This window comes from Lepidochelys kempii, chromosome 3, assembly GCF_965140285.1.
Source record: "Lepidochelys kempii isolate rLepKem1 chromosome 3, rLepKem1.hap1, whole genome shotgun sequence".
In the NCBI taxonomy this organism is placed as follows: domain Eukaryota; kingdom Metazoa; phylum Chordata; order Testudines; family Cheloniidae; genus Lepidochelys; species Lepidochelys kempii.
Genome location: NC_136382.1, coordinates 93,655,097 through 93,666,626, shown reverse-complemented (window position 1 = coordinate 93,666,626; position 11,530 = coordinate 93,655,097). Strand labels below are relative to the sequence as shown.

Sequence of the window (11,530 nt, the reverse complement as noted above, 5' to 3'; positions counted from 1 at the left end):
CAAATGTGCAGGACCATTAATCACATTCTGCTATGAAGAACTGTGAGTCTTGGATATGTGCGTGAAATAGTGGATGGCTTTGTGGCAATGGGATTCCCTAACTGCGGCAGGGCAATAGATGGCAGGCATAACCCAATTTTGGCCCCAGTCCATCTTGCCATGGAGTACATCAACAGAAAAGGGTACTTCTCTATGGTATTTCAGATGCTTTTGGATCACCATAGGAATTTCACTAACATCAACGTGGGGTGGTCAGGGAAGGTGCATGATGCGTGCATCTTCAGGAACACTGTCCTGTATAGAAAGCTGCAACCAGGGACTTTCTTTCCAGACCAGAAGATTCCAACATAGGATGTTGAAACACCCACAGTGATCCTGGGAGACCCAGTATACTCCTTACTCCCATGGCATATGAAGTCTCACATGGGAAATCTGGACAGCAGCAAGGAGTGCTTCAACAACAGGCTGAGCAGATGCAAAATGACTGTAGAATTCGTGTTTGGCAGATTAAAAGCATACTGTAGCTGTCTTTATGGCAGGTTAGACCTAAATGAGGAAAATATTCCCAGGATCATAGCAGCCTGCTGTGTGCTCCATAATATTTGTTAGGCTCAGGGTGAAAAGTTTCCCCCAGGGTAACGCATGGAGGCCAATAACCTGCTGGCTGATTTTGAGCAGCCAGATACCAGGGCTATTGGAGGGGCACAACAGGAAGCTATTTGAATCAGGGAGGTTTTGAGGCACCATTCTGACAATCAGAACCAGAACTGTGTCTTTCTATACAGCACCCTGCCCTGCTTTATTAAGTTGCCACCTTGCATGAAAATTTCGATGATTCCTGCCCATGATCTGTAGTCTTTAAATGTGCTAGTTGCCACTGTGTATTAATTCCAGCAGCAACCACCATGTTTAGGAGACAAATAACAGTATGTTTTTATTAAATACCAATAAACAACACACACAAAACTCTTGGTGGAAAGGGAGATCACAGTGAAGGACAGTGTAGGCTCTCCGAGCAGTGTGTAACTCCAGCTATCATTTTGGAAGTTGTCTGAAGGGGTGGAGTGAATGGGGTACTGAGATGGGCCGGGAGGTTACAAGGAATGTGTGGGAGGAGTTTGGGGAGCACATAGCAAGCATTTCTGTATTGGCTGCAGGGGTGAGGGTGAGCATGCATGTGTTCTCCCTGAAACATGATTAGAGACTACAACATAGAATCATAGAAGATTAGGGTTGGACGAGACCTCAGGAGGCCATCTAGTCCTCTTTGCTCTTCCTTATCTGGCAGAGGCACTCTGCAGGTATGTAGAGGGTGGCCCTGAAGGCCACATCTGCAGAAGAACCAGAAACAATAAACAGAAGCATGATTGTTAGTGCGCTCACAGCATCAAATCATTATAGTAAAATGCACCTCTTTTTAAAATGCACCTCCCTTGGCAAGCACACAGCTCAGTGAACACCCTAAACATGCAGAGTTCGGCTAGGGGAAGGATACTAAACAAAGGGAAAAGCGTTTAGGCAGTTTTTAAAAAGGGATTACTGCAGGTGAGGAGAGACAAAATTGTAAATTCTTCTACCATTTTTCACAGGTGGGGGTCACTGAAGCTGATATTTCACTCCTGAGGGTAAGCCAGGATGCCAGGGTGCATCTTTTGCATGCGTGTGGCTTCAAACCAGGTCCCTATGCTTCTCTCCTGTGTGCCACTTTGGTCCCTGCACAAGTAAAAGTTTCATACAGTGGGGGGATGGAACAAAGAAGCTCTTCCAGGGAACCTCCAGTAGAGGATTGGTGAGTACCTAGAGACCTCCTAGAGAGCTCTCTGGAAGATTTCCATGAAATCTCGGTGTGCATTAACACACTGTTCTGCTACACTGCTTAGCTGCACAGGGGAATATGAAACATAAGCAAACACAGCTAGTCTTGTATATTTCTATCTCTTCACCCACTTCTAGAATATAACAAAGCAAAGGACTGCTCGACCTGATATATATGAGCAGCATCAACTTAAAAAGATCACTTACCAGATCTCTCTCTCCTGCATCATGAGTGCCAGAGATGGCGTCTCCTGGGTCAAGAAGAGGTCCTCGTTCGCCACGGTACTGGATAACCTTGTCACTTGTCCCATCTCATCCTCCAACTCGACCTCCTCATCCATGACTTCATCCTCAGGGTTGAGTATGCTGTCCGCAGTCCCCAGCCCACTGAACTATCCACAGGGCTGTTGGTGGTGGAAGGGAGGTAGCTGCCAAAGATGGTGTCCAGCTTCTTGTAGAAGCATCAGGTCTTCGGCACAGCATCAGAGAGACGGTTTGATCATGAGAAATCTGATCACAGGTATAGAAGTTCCTATGTCTAGAGTGGAGCTGGGACTGCACAGCCTCTTCTCTCCACAGTGCCATCAGATTCAGCAATTCAGGTGTGTTCCAAGCGGAAGAGCATTTGCTGCGTGGCGTGCCATGGTCAATTGGGAAGATGTGATATGAACTGTCCATGCCAAGGAAACAGAAAGTGAAATTTCAAAAATTCTTGGTCCTTTAAAGGGGGAGGGACTGATGCCTGTTTACCGGGCGGCAGAGCAGTGGAGTTCAAACTGCTGACCAGAGCAGTCAGGATTGGCATTGTGGGACACCTCCTGGAGGCCATTTACAGTGACATAACCAAGCGCAGTGTCTACTACACTGACACTTTGTCAAAATAACTTTGCTGCATAAAGCTCTACACCTCTTGTCAAGGTGGTTTTTGTTTGTGTGCAAAGCAGGAGAGTTTTGTCAGTGGAAAGAGCATTGTAGTATGTACAGTTCTACTGTTATGTCAACAAAGGCTGACTTTTGTCAACAAAACTCTGTAGTGTAAACAAGGCCTAAAGAACACCACCACTTTTAGTGTCTCTTAAACTGCTGAGTATGTTCTCATTTTCTCCTATTTCTGTGGCCTGTTGAATAGCCTGCTGCATAGAGTTACATTATCATTAGAAAGTGAAAGAGTTTATTTACAAAATTATAATGCAATATAAGCACAAAATTTCACAGAGTATAACTCAGGTCTCAAGGATCAGGAACAGAAGAAATGTTTTGGAGTACATGAGATACAGGTTCAAATGTACACTTATGCTACACTGGTAGTGTTGTTTAATTTTAGATCGCTCCCTTTTAGTGTCTTAATTTTGCTCTACAGACCTGATTATTATACTCAAGGCTAAGTGAATCTACATTCAGATGCAGGCTTCCAGGGGGCACTACATTAATCTTCAGTGCTATTCTGTCCTTTTCCTCCTTTTGTTCTTTACAAACTTTTTTAGTTTTAAAAGCTACCTGCCAAGATTATACTAAAAAAAAATCAGAATTTGTTTACAAAATCCCTAACTAAGTCAAACATATAGGCCATGTCTACACTTACTGGGGATCGATGCTGCTGCAATCTATGCAGAGGGGGTCGATTTAGCAGATCTAGTGAAGACTGACTAAATCAACCACAGAGCACTGTCCGGTCGACTCTGGTACTCCACAGGAAAGAGAATAAGGTAAGTCTCCGGGAGAGCATGTCCTGTCAACACGGCATGGTGTAGAAACTGCAGTAAGTCAACCAAAGCTACATAACTTAGGTCAACTTGTCCCAGTAGTGTAGACAAGGCCATAGATGGCTATTTTAAAATGTGGTTAGCACTAGAGCTTGCAAATAACTGGTTTTGGGGGTTTGCTGAAAAATCAGGGGGAAAAATTGATTTGACCCAAACCAAAGCTGAACATTCAAATAAACTTCAGCAAATTAGAAAAATCAGCAAAACATGTATTCAACCTGAAATGAACCATTTCATTTCTTGGTACTTTTTAACATAAAAGAAAAGGAAATAAAAGGCTAGATTCACAAAACAGCTGGAGGAGAAACTGCCACTGCCTCCCTTCTAACTTTTAGCGCAGTGGTCAAGGCACTAACTTGGACATGGGTGACACTAGTTCTATTTCCCTCTCCTCCTGAAGTGGAGCAGATACATGAACTTGGGTCTCCCATGGAAGTCTCCCCTCACCATCAGGCTATAGAGTCATTCTCACTCTCTTCTTTGTCCCAATCACTATACAAGTATTTTATACACCATCATGTCCTCTTCTAGCCATTTTGTGAATGGCATTTAAATCCCCAAAATAAAATAAAGTACTGTTTTGGTTGAAACAATTCAGGGAATTTGTGTAAATTCAAAAATAGTTTCAGATTGACCAAAACTGCATTTTTCAGTAAATAAACTATTTGGTTGAAAAATTTCACCCAGCTCTAATTAGCACTAATTCAGTAACATTAGAGCCAATCATTAACCCACTAGAATCTCAGCTCCAGATTTCCTGCTGGCTATTTCAGAGCAAGTGACATCACAGCCATCACAATCATAAGGCAGTACATTGGAAAAGCTAAGAAACTTTCTGGGCAATTCCTGCTGCTACTGCTAAAGTATTGGCAAAATTCCCATTGACGTCAATGGCAGCAGGAGAAGGCTGGAACACCTTCTTTCTCAGCAATGTCCTTTTGGACTAAAATTAATCAAACATAATTTCAGCCCTCAAATGAACATCATTTTTAGGGTGACCACATTTCCGAAAAGGGAAAATGGGACACCGCCTAGGGCTAGCCAACACCCGTGCGGGGCTGGAGTGGCCCGAGATACTCGCCTGAGCCCTCCCTCTCCTCATGTGGGGCTGTTGTTTCCCCCCACACGTTCCTCTGCACCCCACTAGGGGTTGTAATCCACTCTTTTGGCAAAACTGGGCAACCGATCATCAGCTGGCAAGAGCAAACGGGACAAATGCAGGTTTTGCCAAAAAAGTCAGCATGGCCGGGACAGGGTTTAGCAAAGGGACTACCCCGACCAAAACAGGACATATGGTCACCCTATGTTTTTCTTGATAGTTTCAACAAAAGTGGGTTGAGTGGCTATTGAACATGAAAGGATGCATGTGTGCATTTAAATAAAAGTAACTCAGAAACTAGCTAATTATTCCACTTACAGGTTTAGGCCCAGATTTTTAGGTATTTAAGCACCTATAGAAACAGAATGGTTCCTAGTGGGATTTTCACATGAGAGTTAGGCACCCAGGCACTTTTGAAAATCCCACAGGTGCCTGTCTTTAAAAATCTGGCTGTTAATCCCTAATGACAATAGGTGCCTTAGACATTTATGAAGACATGTGGTTCACAAATTATTAAAAGTTCTAAGTGTGGCCACTAATTTTTATTAATGCTTTTGAATGTGAAAATTAATTTTCATTAATGTTTTTGAATTACTAAATCCAGAGCTCAGCGTCTGGCCAGCGCAGCCAAGCCAGTCACTGGGCAGATGCATGAAATAGCTGGGGAGTGACAAGAAATATTCCCCTTTAGGGTGGGGAGCATCAGCTGAGCCATTCTTTGAAGGCTACTTCAGTCAAATGACTAACATAACCTCTACTGACTCTCCATGGAGCAATGGAGAATCTGAATCTGTGCCCAATTCTTCCCCTTGTCTAATGATATGAACTTCCTGTAGCTTTGGCATTGACAGCACCATCCAAGATGCCCCTAGTGCCTTCTCTTCAACAGCTATTTTAGGGGACCAGAGACAGAATTAATTCCTCATAACAAAGGAACTCAGTATCCTAACATCACAGTGAAAATGAAATATTCTTTACATGGGCCTAGAGACTATAAATGGATTGACTTGCAAGACTTTTAGCAGCCTTTTGGGAAGAAGGTCACTTAAGTCCTACATAAAGATTCATGGTCTTTTGGTGTTCTCTTTTTCCTCTCATTAGAAAGGTTTTTTTCTCCTGTTTTGAATTCCAGAGTCATCCTACTGGTACCTAGCTCATCATCAGAGTTCAAGTACTGTGCTCTATCATGTCTGTCAATAAATCCTATTCTCTTTGGACAGTAATCTTCATCTGGCCCAGAGGATATGTCCTAATTCACATTCTTCTCCTTCAGTGTTAGAGCCATCCAGGACATTGGATATATACAGCCCTCTTTCCATGACATGACTTTAATCTCCCCTGTTCTAAAGATAATGATCATATATCCATCACCTACATCTGATTTGCCATCCTCAGTAACTTAATTTCCCATTCCAAGCCAGAAGGGTTTAATTTCCTTCTTCATTGATCTCTTGCTCTTGTAGTGTAGGGGGAAACTTTGAGAAAATTAATTTAACATCTTTCACTGTGTGGTATGTTTCTTTTTCTTTTTCTTTTCTTTCTTTTTTTTGAGGGGGGCATTTTTGCTGTTGATTACTTCATCAATATTATCATGTATTCTGTTTTATTTAAACTTTTTGCTACAATTTATATTTGTCATGCATATTCAGTGTTTCTGCTATGAACTGTTTCATTTCTCTTCAAGAAAATAATGTTTCATTCTTCATCATCTATCTAGTTAATTTATCAACACTAATATTTACTTGCCTTTGAGCCTTATCTTCCTGACGTCATAACTTTTGTTTTGTTGATAGCTAGTTTGCAGTTTTGATTTCAAAATTACTGTATGTCATCAGCACTAATGTCACTTGATTGAGTGCATCAAGTGCATTTATCTGCTTCACTGATCCTGCCTCCATCTTTGGTTAATGCATCATTCTCTGTAGGGACAGACTGATTCAAGTAGTAATCATTTACCAAATAAATTATTGCTGTGCCTCATTGATAGCGTGCCTTGAGCCATTTCAATTTAACATTTAGAAAGTTCAGCTCTCAGTCTTATGTTTACACACTTTCTTTGTGTCATTATATAATATTCCTTTCTATGGAGAGTGGAACCCAGAAAAGAATGAGTGTTAGCTTATTTTTTAAAAAAAAATTGCGGTGTTTTGCAAGTTATTAGACATATATTTACAATTTCAAAGAGTTAGTTGAACAATTCCTTCTAATAAGAAGATTAGGTTTAAGGCTGTGTTAGTGATTCCTATAATTTCCATTTAAAAAATCATGACTTTTAGGGGTGGTTCCATAAAAAGCAATGATATTTTGCATCCCAGTCTTCCCACTGCTGAACAGGATTCTTCCACAAATTTATTATAAGTTTGGATATTTTTGGTGGGGTTTTTAATGTCAGATACTTTTTCAATGGAATTTTTGAAGGCTCTGGAGCAGTTTATCAGCACAAGTCCAATTAATGCTAAGTCACTTGGGTGCTTTTGAAAATCCTACCATTAAACTTTTAATGAACAACTATTTACTTTTTTCTAATGGTTAATAACTAATTATGTTGACTCATTAAGGCATGATTATCTGTTGGGTTTTTTTGTTGTTGTTGTTTTTACTATTAGGAAAGTGCAGACAGAGTTAAAGACACATCTGGGTTTTTAATTATTATTTTAGCTAACCAATATTTCCTCTATAGACTGTCCTCATAACTTTTTAATTACTCTCTTTGATGCTTTTACTTAATGTAATATTGCCGTGTCCTCTGATCAAGGTATGAAAAACTTTACCTCCTGGTACTGTTTGCTGCTGAACTTCAAAGAAGGTTAGGAGGTAGTCTTTCTCTGTCCACCTCTACTGTGGACCTCATCAGTCCCAAGACATTGAATACAAATACCTCGGATTGCAGGTATTCGGTGATCCCAGAGGATGAAAGTGCTAGTATTGTACCTGTGCATCTCATGCACAGTTGTTATTATTTATTTATATCACGGTATCACCTAGAAACCACAACCAAGACTGGCCTTATTGGGCTAGGCTCTGTACAAGTACATAGTAAGTGACAGTTCTTGTCTGAAAAAGTTTACGATCTACATTGGTAAGACTTCAGTGGGTGAAAGGAGAAACAGAAGTGCCTTGCCCAAGCTCACCCAGCAGGTCAGTGGCAGAACAAGGAATGCAATGCAGGTCTTTTAACTCCCAGTCCAATCGCCTTATTCACTAGACCATGCTGACACTCTGTGGAATCATGGCCTCCAAGGCACGTTGCAACTAAAATAGCTCGAATGATAGGTTGTAACCTGCAGCCCCATCTACAGAAAGGCAAAAGGAGTCACTGCCAGCCTCACCTGCAAGGGAAGCAGAGCCATTTCCATCATCCTTCTTTCCTTTTTCAGGAAGTGTTATTGATCTGCAGCCCTCCTCAGGACAGTGCAGAAAAGTGTGAAAATTCCTTATTTGTAGAGCTGGAAATTCCAATATTTCAAAATTTGTTTTCATCCTGAATTGAAACAGAAGGTTGAATTACAATACATTTTTTTTCTTCTGAATGAAAATTCAAAAAAAAAAAATTCCTTTTGGAAATGTCAAAACATCTTGTTTTGGCATTTTCAATAGAAATGAAACATACCAACATTCCCAAATCAACATTACATTTTGATTTGTTAGACTGACTTGAAACATTTTGTTTTGCTTGGGATGATATTAATCTGTTTCCCCCTCAGTTATTACAGTTCCTCATGCTCACACTCTCTTAGGCCAGACTTCCCAGCTGTACTTTTATCCTGAAAAATTGATTTTGGGATACTGCTATAATAATCTGCCTATCACCTCCTTAGTCTGTTCTTCTTGCGGTAAAAGTTTCCAGGGTTGTTAAGGAAACACTAAAGGATAGGGATATAACTTTCCAATAAAGTAATTGACAAAAAGTATTCTTTCCAAAAACAAAGTCACTTTTATTAATGTAACTAATAATCCCTAATACAATGTATCCTAAAAGTCCTAAACAAAACAAAATCCCTGAGACACAAATGCCTTATTGCAAGATTGTCAAGGTTCCTCCCCTACTCTGAACTCTAGGGTACAGATGTGGGGATCTGCATGAAAACCTCCTAAGCTTACTTTTACCAGCTTAGGTTAAAACTTCCCCAAGGTACAAATTAATTTTATCCTTTGTCCCTGGATCTCCACTGCCACCACCAAACTCTAACTGGGTTTACTGGGAAACGTAGTTTGGACACGTCTTTCCCCACAAAATCCTCCCAACCCTTGCACCCCACTTCCTGGGAAAGGTTTGGTAAAAATCGTCACCAATTTGCTTAGGTGACCACGACCCAAACCCTTGAATCTGAGAACAATAAAAAAGCATTCAGTTTTCTTACAAGAAGACTTTTAATAGAAGTAAAGGAATCACCTCTGTAAAATCAGGATGGTAGATACCTTACAGGGTAATTAGATTCAAAACATAGAGAATCCCTCTAGGCAAAACCTTAAGTTACAAAAAAGACACACAGACAGGAATAGGTTTCAGAGTAACAGCCGTGTTAGTCTGTATTCGTAAAAAGAAAAGGAGTACTTGTGGCACCTTAGAGACTAACCAATTTATTTGAGCATGAGCTTTCGTGAGCTACAGCTCACTTCATCGGATGCATACCGTGGAAACTGCAGCAGACTTTATATACACACAGAGATCATAAAACAATACCTCCTCCCACCCCACTGTCCTGCTGGTAATAGCTTATCTAAAGTGATCATCAGGTTGGGCCATTTCCAGCACAAATCCAGGTTTTCTCACCCTCCACCCCCCCACACAAATTCACTCTCCTGCTGGTGATAGCCCATCCAAAGTGACAACTCTTTACACAATGTGCATGATAATCAAGTTGGGCCATTTTCTGCACAAATCCAGGTTCTCTCACCCCCTCACCCCCCTCCCAAAAACCACACACACAAACTCACTATCCTGCTGGTAATAGCTCATCCAAAGTGACCACTCTCCCTACAGTGTGCATGATAATCAAGGTGGGCCATTTCCAGCACAAATCCAGGTTTTCTCACCCCCCCCCCCACCCCCATACACACACAAACTCACTCTCCTGCTGGTAATAGCTCATCCAAACTGACCACTCTCCAAGTTTAAATCCAAGTTAAACCAGAACATCTGGAGGGAGGGGGTAGGAAAAAACAAGGGAAAATAGGCTACCTTGCATAATGACTTAGCCACTCCCAGTCTCTATTTAAGCCTAAATTGATAGTATCCAATTTGCAAATGAATTCCAATTCAGCAGTTTCTTGCTGGAGTCTGGATTTGAAGTGTTTTTGTTTTAAGATAGCGACCTTCATGTCTGTGATTGCGTGACCAGAGAGATTGAAGGTTCTCCGACTGGTTTATGAATGTTATAATTCTTGACATCTGATTTGTGTCCATTTATTCTTTTACGTAGAGACTGTCCAGTTTGACCAATGTAAATGGCAGAGGGGCATTGCTGGCACATGATGGCATATATCGCATTGGTGGATGTGCAGGTGAACGAGCCTCTGATAGTGTGGCTGATGTTATTAGGCCCTGTAATGGTGTCCCCTGAATAGATATGTGGGCACAATTGGCAACGGGCTTTGTTGCAAGGATAAGTTCCTGGGTTAGTGGTTCTGTTGTGTGGTATGTGGTTGTTGGTGAGTATTTGCTTCAGGTTGCAGGGCTGTCTGTAGGCAAGGACTGGCCTGTCTCCGAAGATGTATGAGAGTGTTGGATCATCCTTTAGGATAGGTTGTAGATCCTTAATAATGCGTTGGAGGGGTTTTAGTTGGGGGCTGAAGGTGACGGCTAGTGGCGTTCTGTTATTTTCTTTGTTAGGCCTGTCCTGTAGTAGGTAACTTCTGGGAACTCTTCTGGCTCTATCAATCTGTTTCTTTACTTCCGCAGGTGGGTATTGTAGTTGTAAAAAAGCTTGACAGAGATCTTGTAGGTGTTTGTCTCTGTCTGAGGGGTTGGAGCAAATGCGGTTGTATCGCAGAGCTTGGCTGTAGACGATGGATCGTGTGGTGTGGTCAGGGTGAAAGCTGGAGGCATGCAGGTAGGAATAGCGGTCAGTAGGTTTCCGGTATAGGGTGGTGTTTATGTGACCATTGTTTATTAGCACTGTAGTGTCCAGGAAGTGGATCTCTTGTGTGGACTGGACCAGGCTGAGGTTGGTGGTGGGATGGAAATTGTTGAAATCATGGTGGAATTCCTCAAGGGCTTCTTTTCCATGGGTCCAGATGATGAAGATGTCATCAATATAGCGCAAGTAGAGTAGGGGCTTTAGGGGACGAGAGCTGAGGAAGCGTTGTTCTAAATCAGCCATAAAAATGTTGGCATACTGTGGGGCCATGCGGGTACCCATAGCAGTGCTGCTGATCTGAAGGCATACATTGTCCCCAAATGTGAAATAGTTATGGGTAAGGACAAAGTCACAAAGTTCAGCCACGAGGTTAGCTGTGACATTATCGGGGATAGTGTTCCTGATGGCTTGTAGTCCATCTTTGTGTGGAATGTTGGTGTAGAGGGCTTCTACATCCATAGTGGCCAGGATGGTGTTATCAGGAAGATCACCGATGGATTGAAGTTTCCTCAGGAAGTCAGTGGTGTCTTGAAGGTAGCTGGGAGTGCTGGTAGCGTAGGGCCTGAGGAGGGAATCTACATAGCCAGACAATCCTGCTGTCAGGGTGCCAATGCCTGAGATGATGGGGCGCCCAGGATTTCCAGGTTTATGGATCTTGGGTAGTAGATAGAATATCCCAGGTCGGGGTTCCAGGGGTGTGTCTGTGCGGATTTGATCTTGTGCTTTTTCAGGAAGTTTCTTGAGCAAATGCTGTAGTTGCTTTTGGTAACTCT

General features: G+C 41.9%; 1 long non-coding RNA gene across 1 annotated transcript; it reads right to left on the bottom strand.

Moving 5' to 3' along the window:
• Window positions 1–1,009: 1,009 nt before the first annotated feature.
• LOC140908230 (uncharacterized) lies at window positions 1,010–8,128 on the bottom strand. Its single transcript, XR_012157811.2, has 3 exons — window positions 8,007–8,128; window positions 2,023–2,485; window positions 1,010–1,331 (listed from the first exon to the last, which is right to left on the bottom strand). It is a non-coding gene; the product is annotated as an uncharacterized LOC140908230 (long non-coding RNA).
• Between the last annotated feature and the right edge of the window lie 3,402 nt (window positions 8,129–11,530).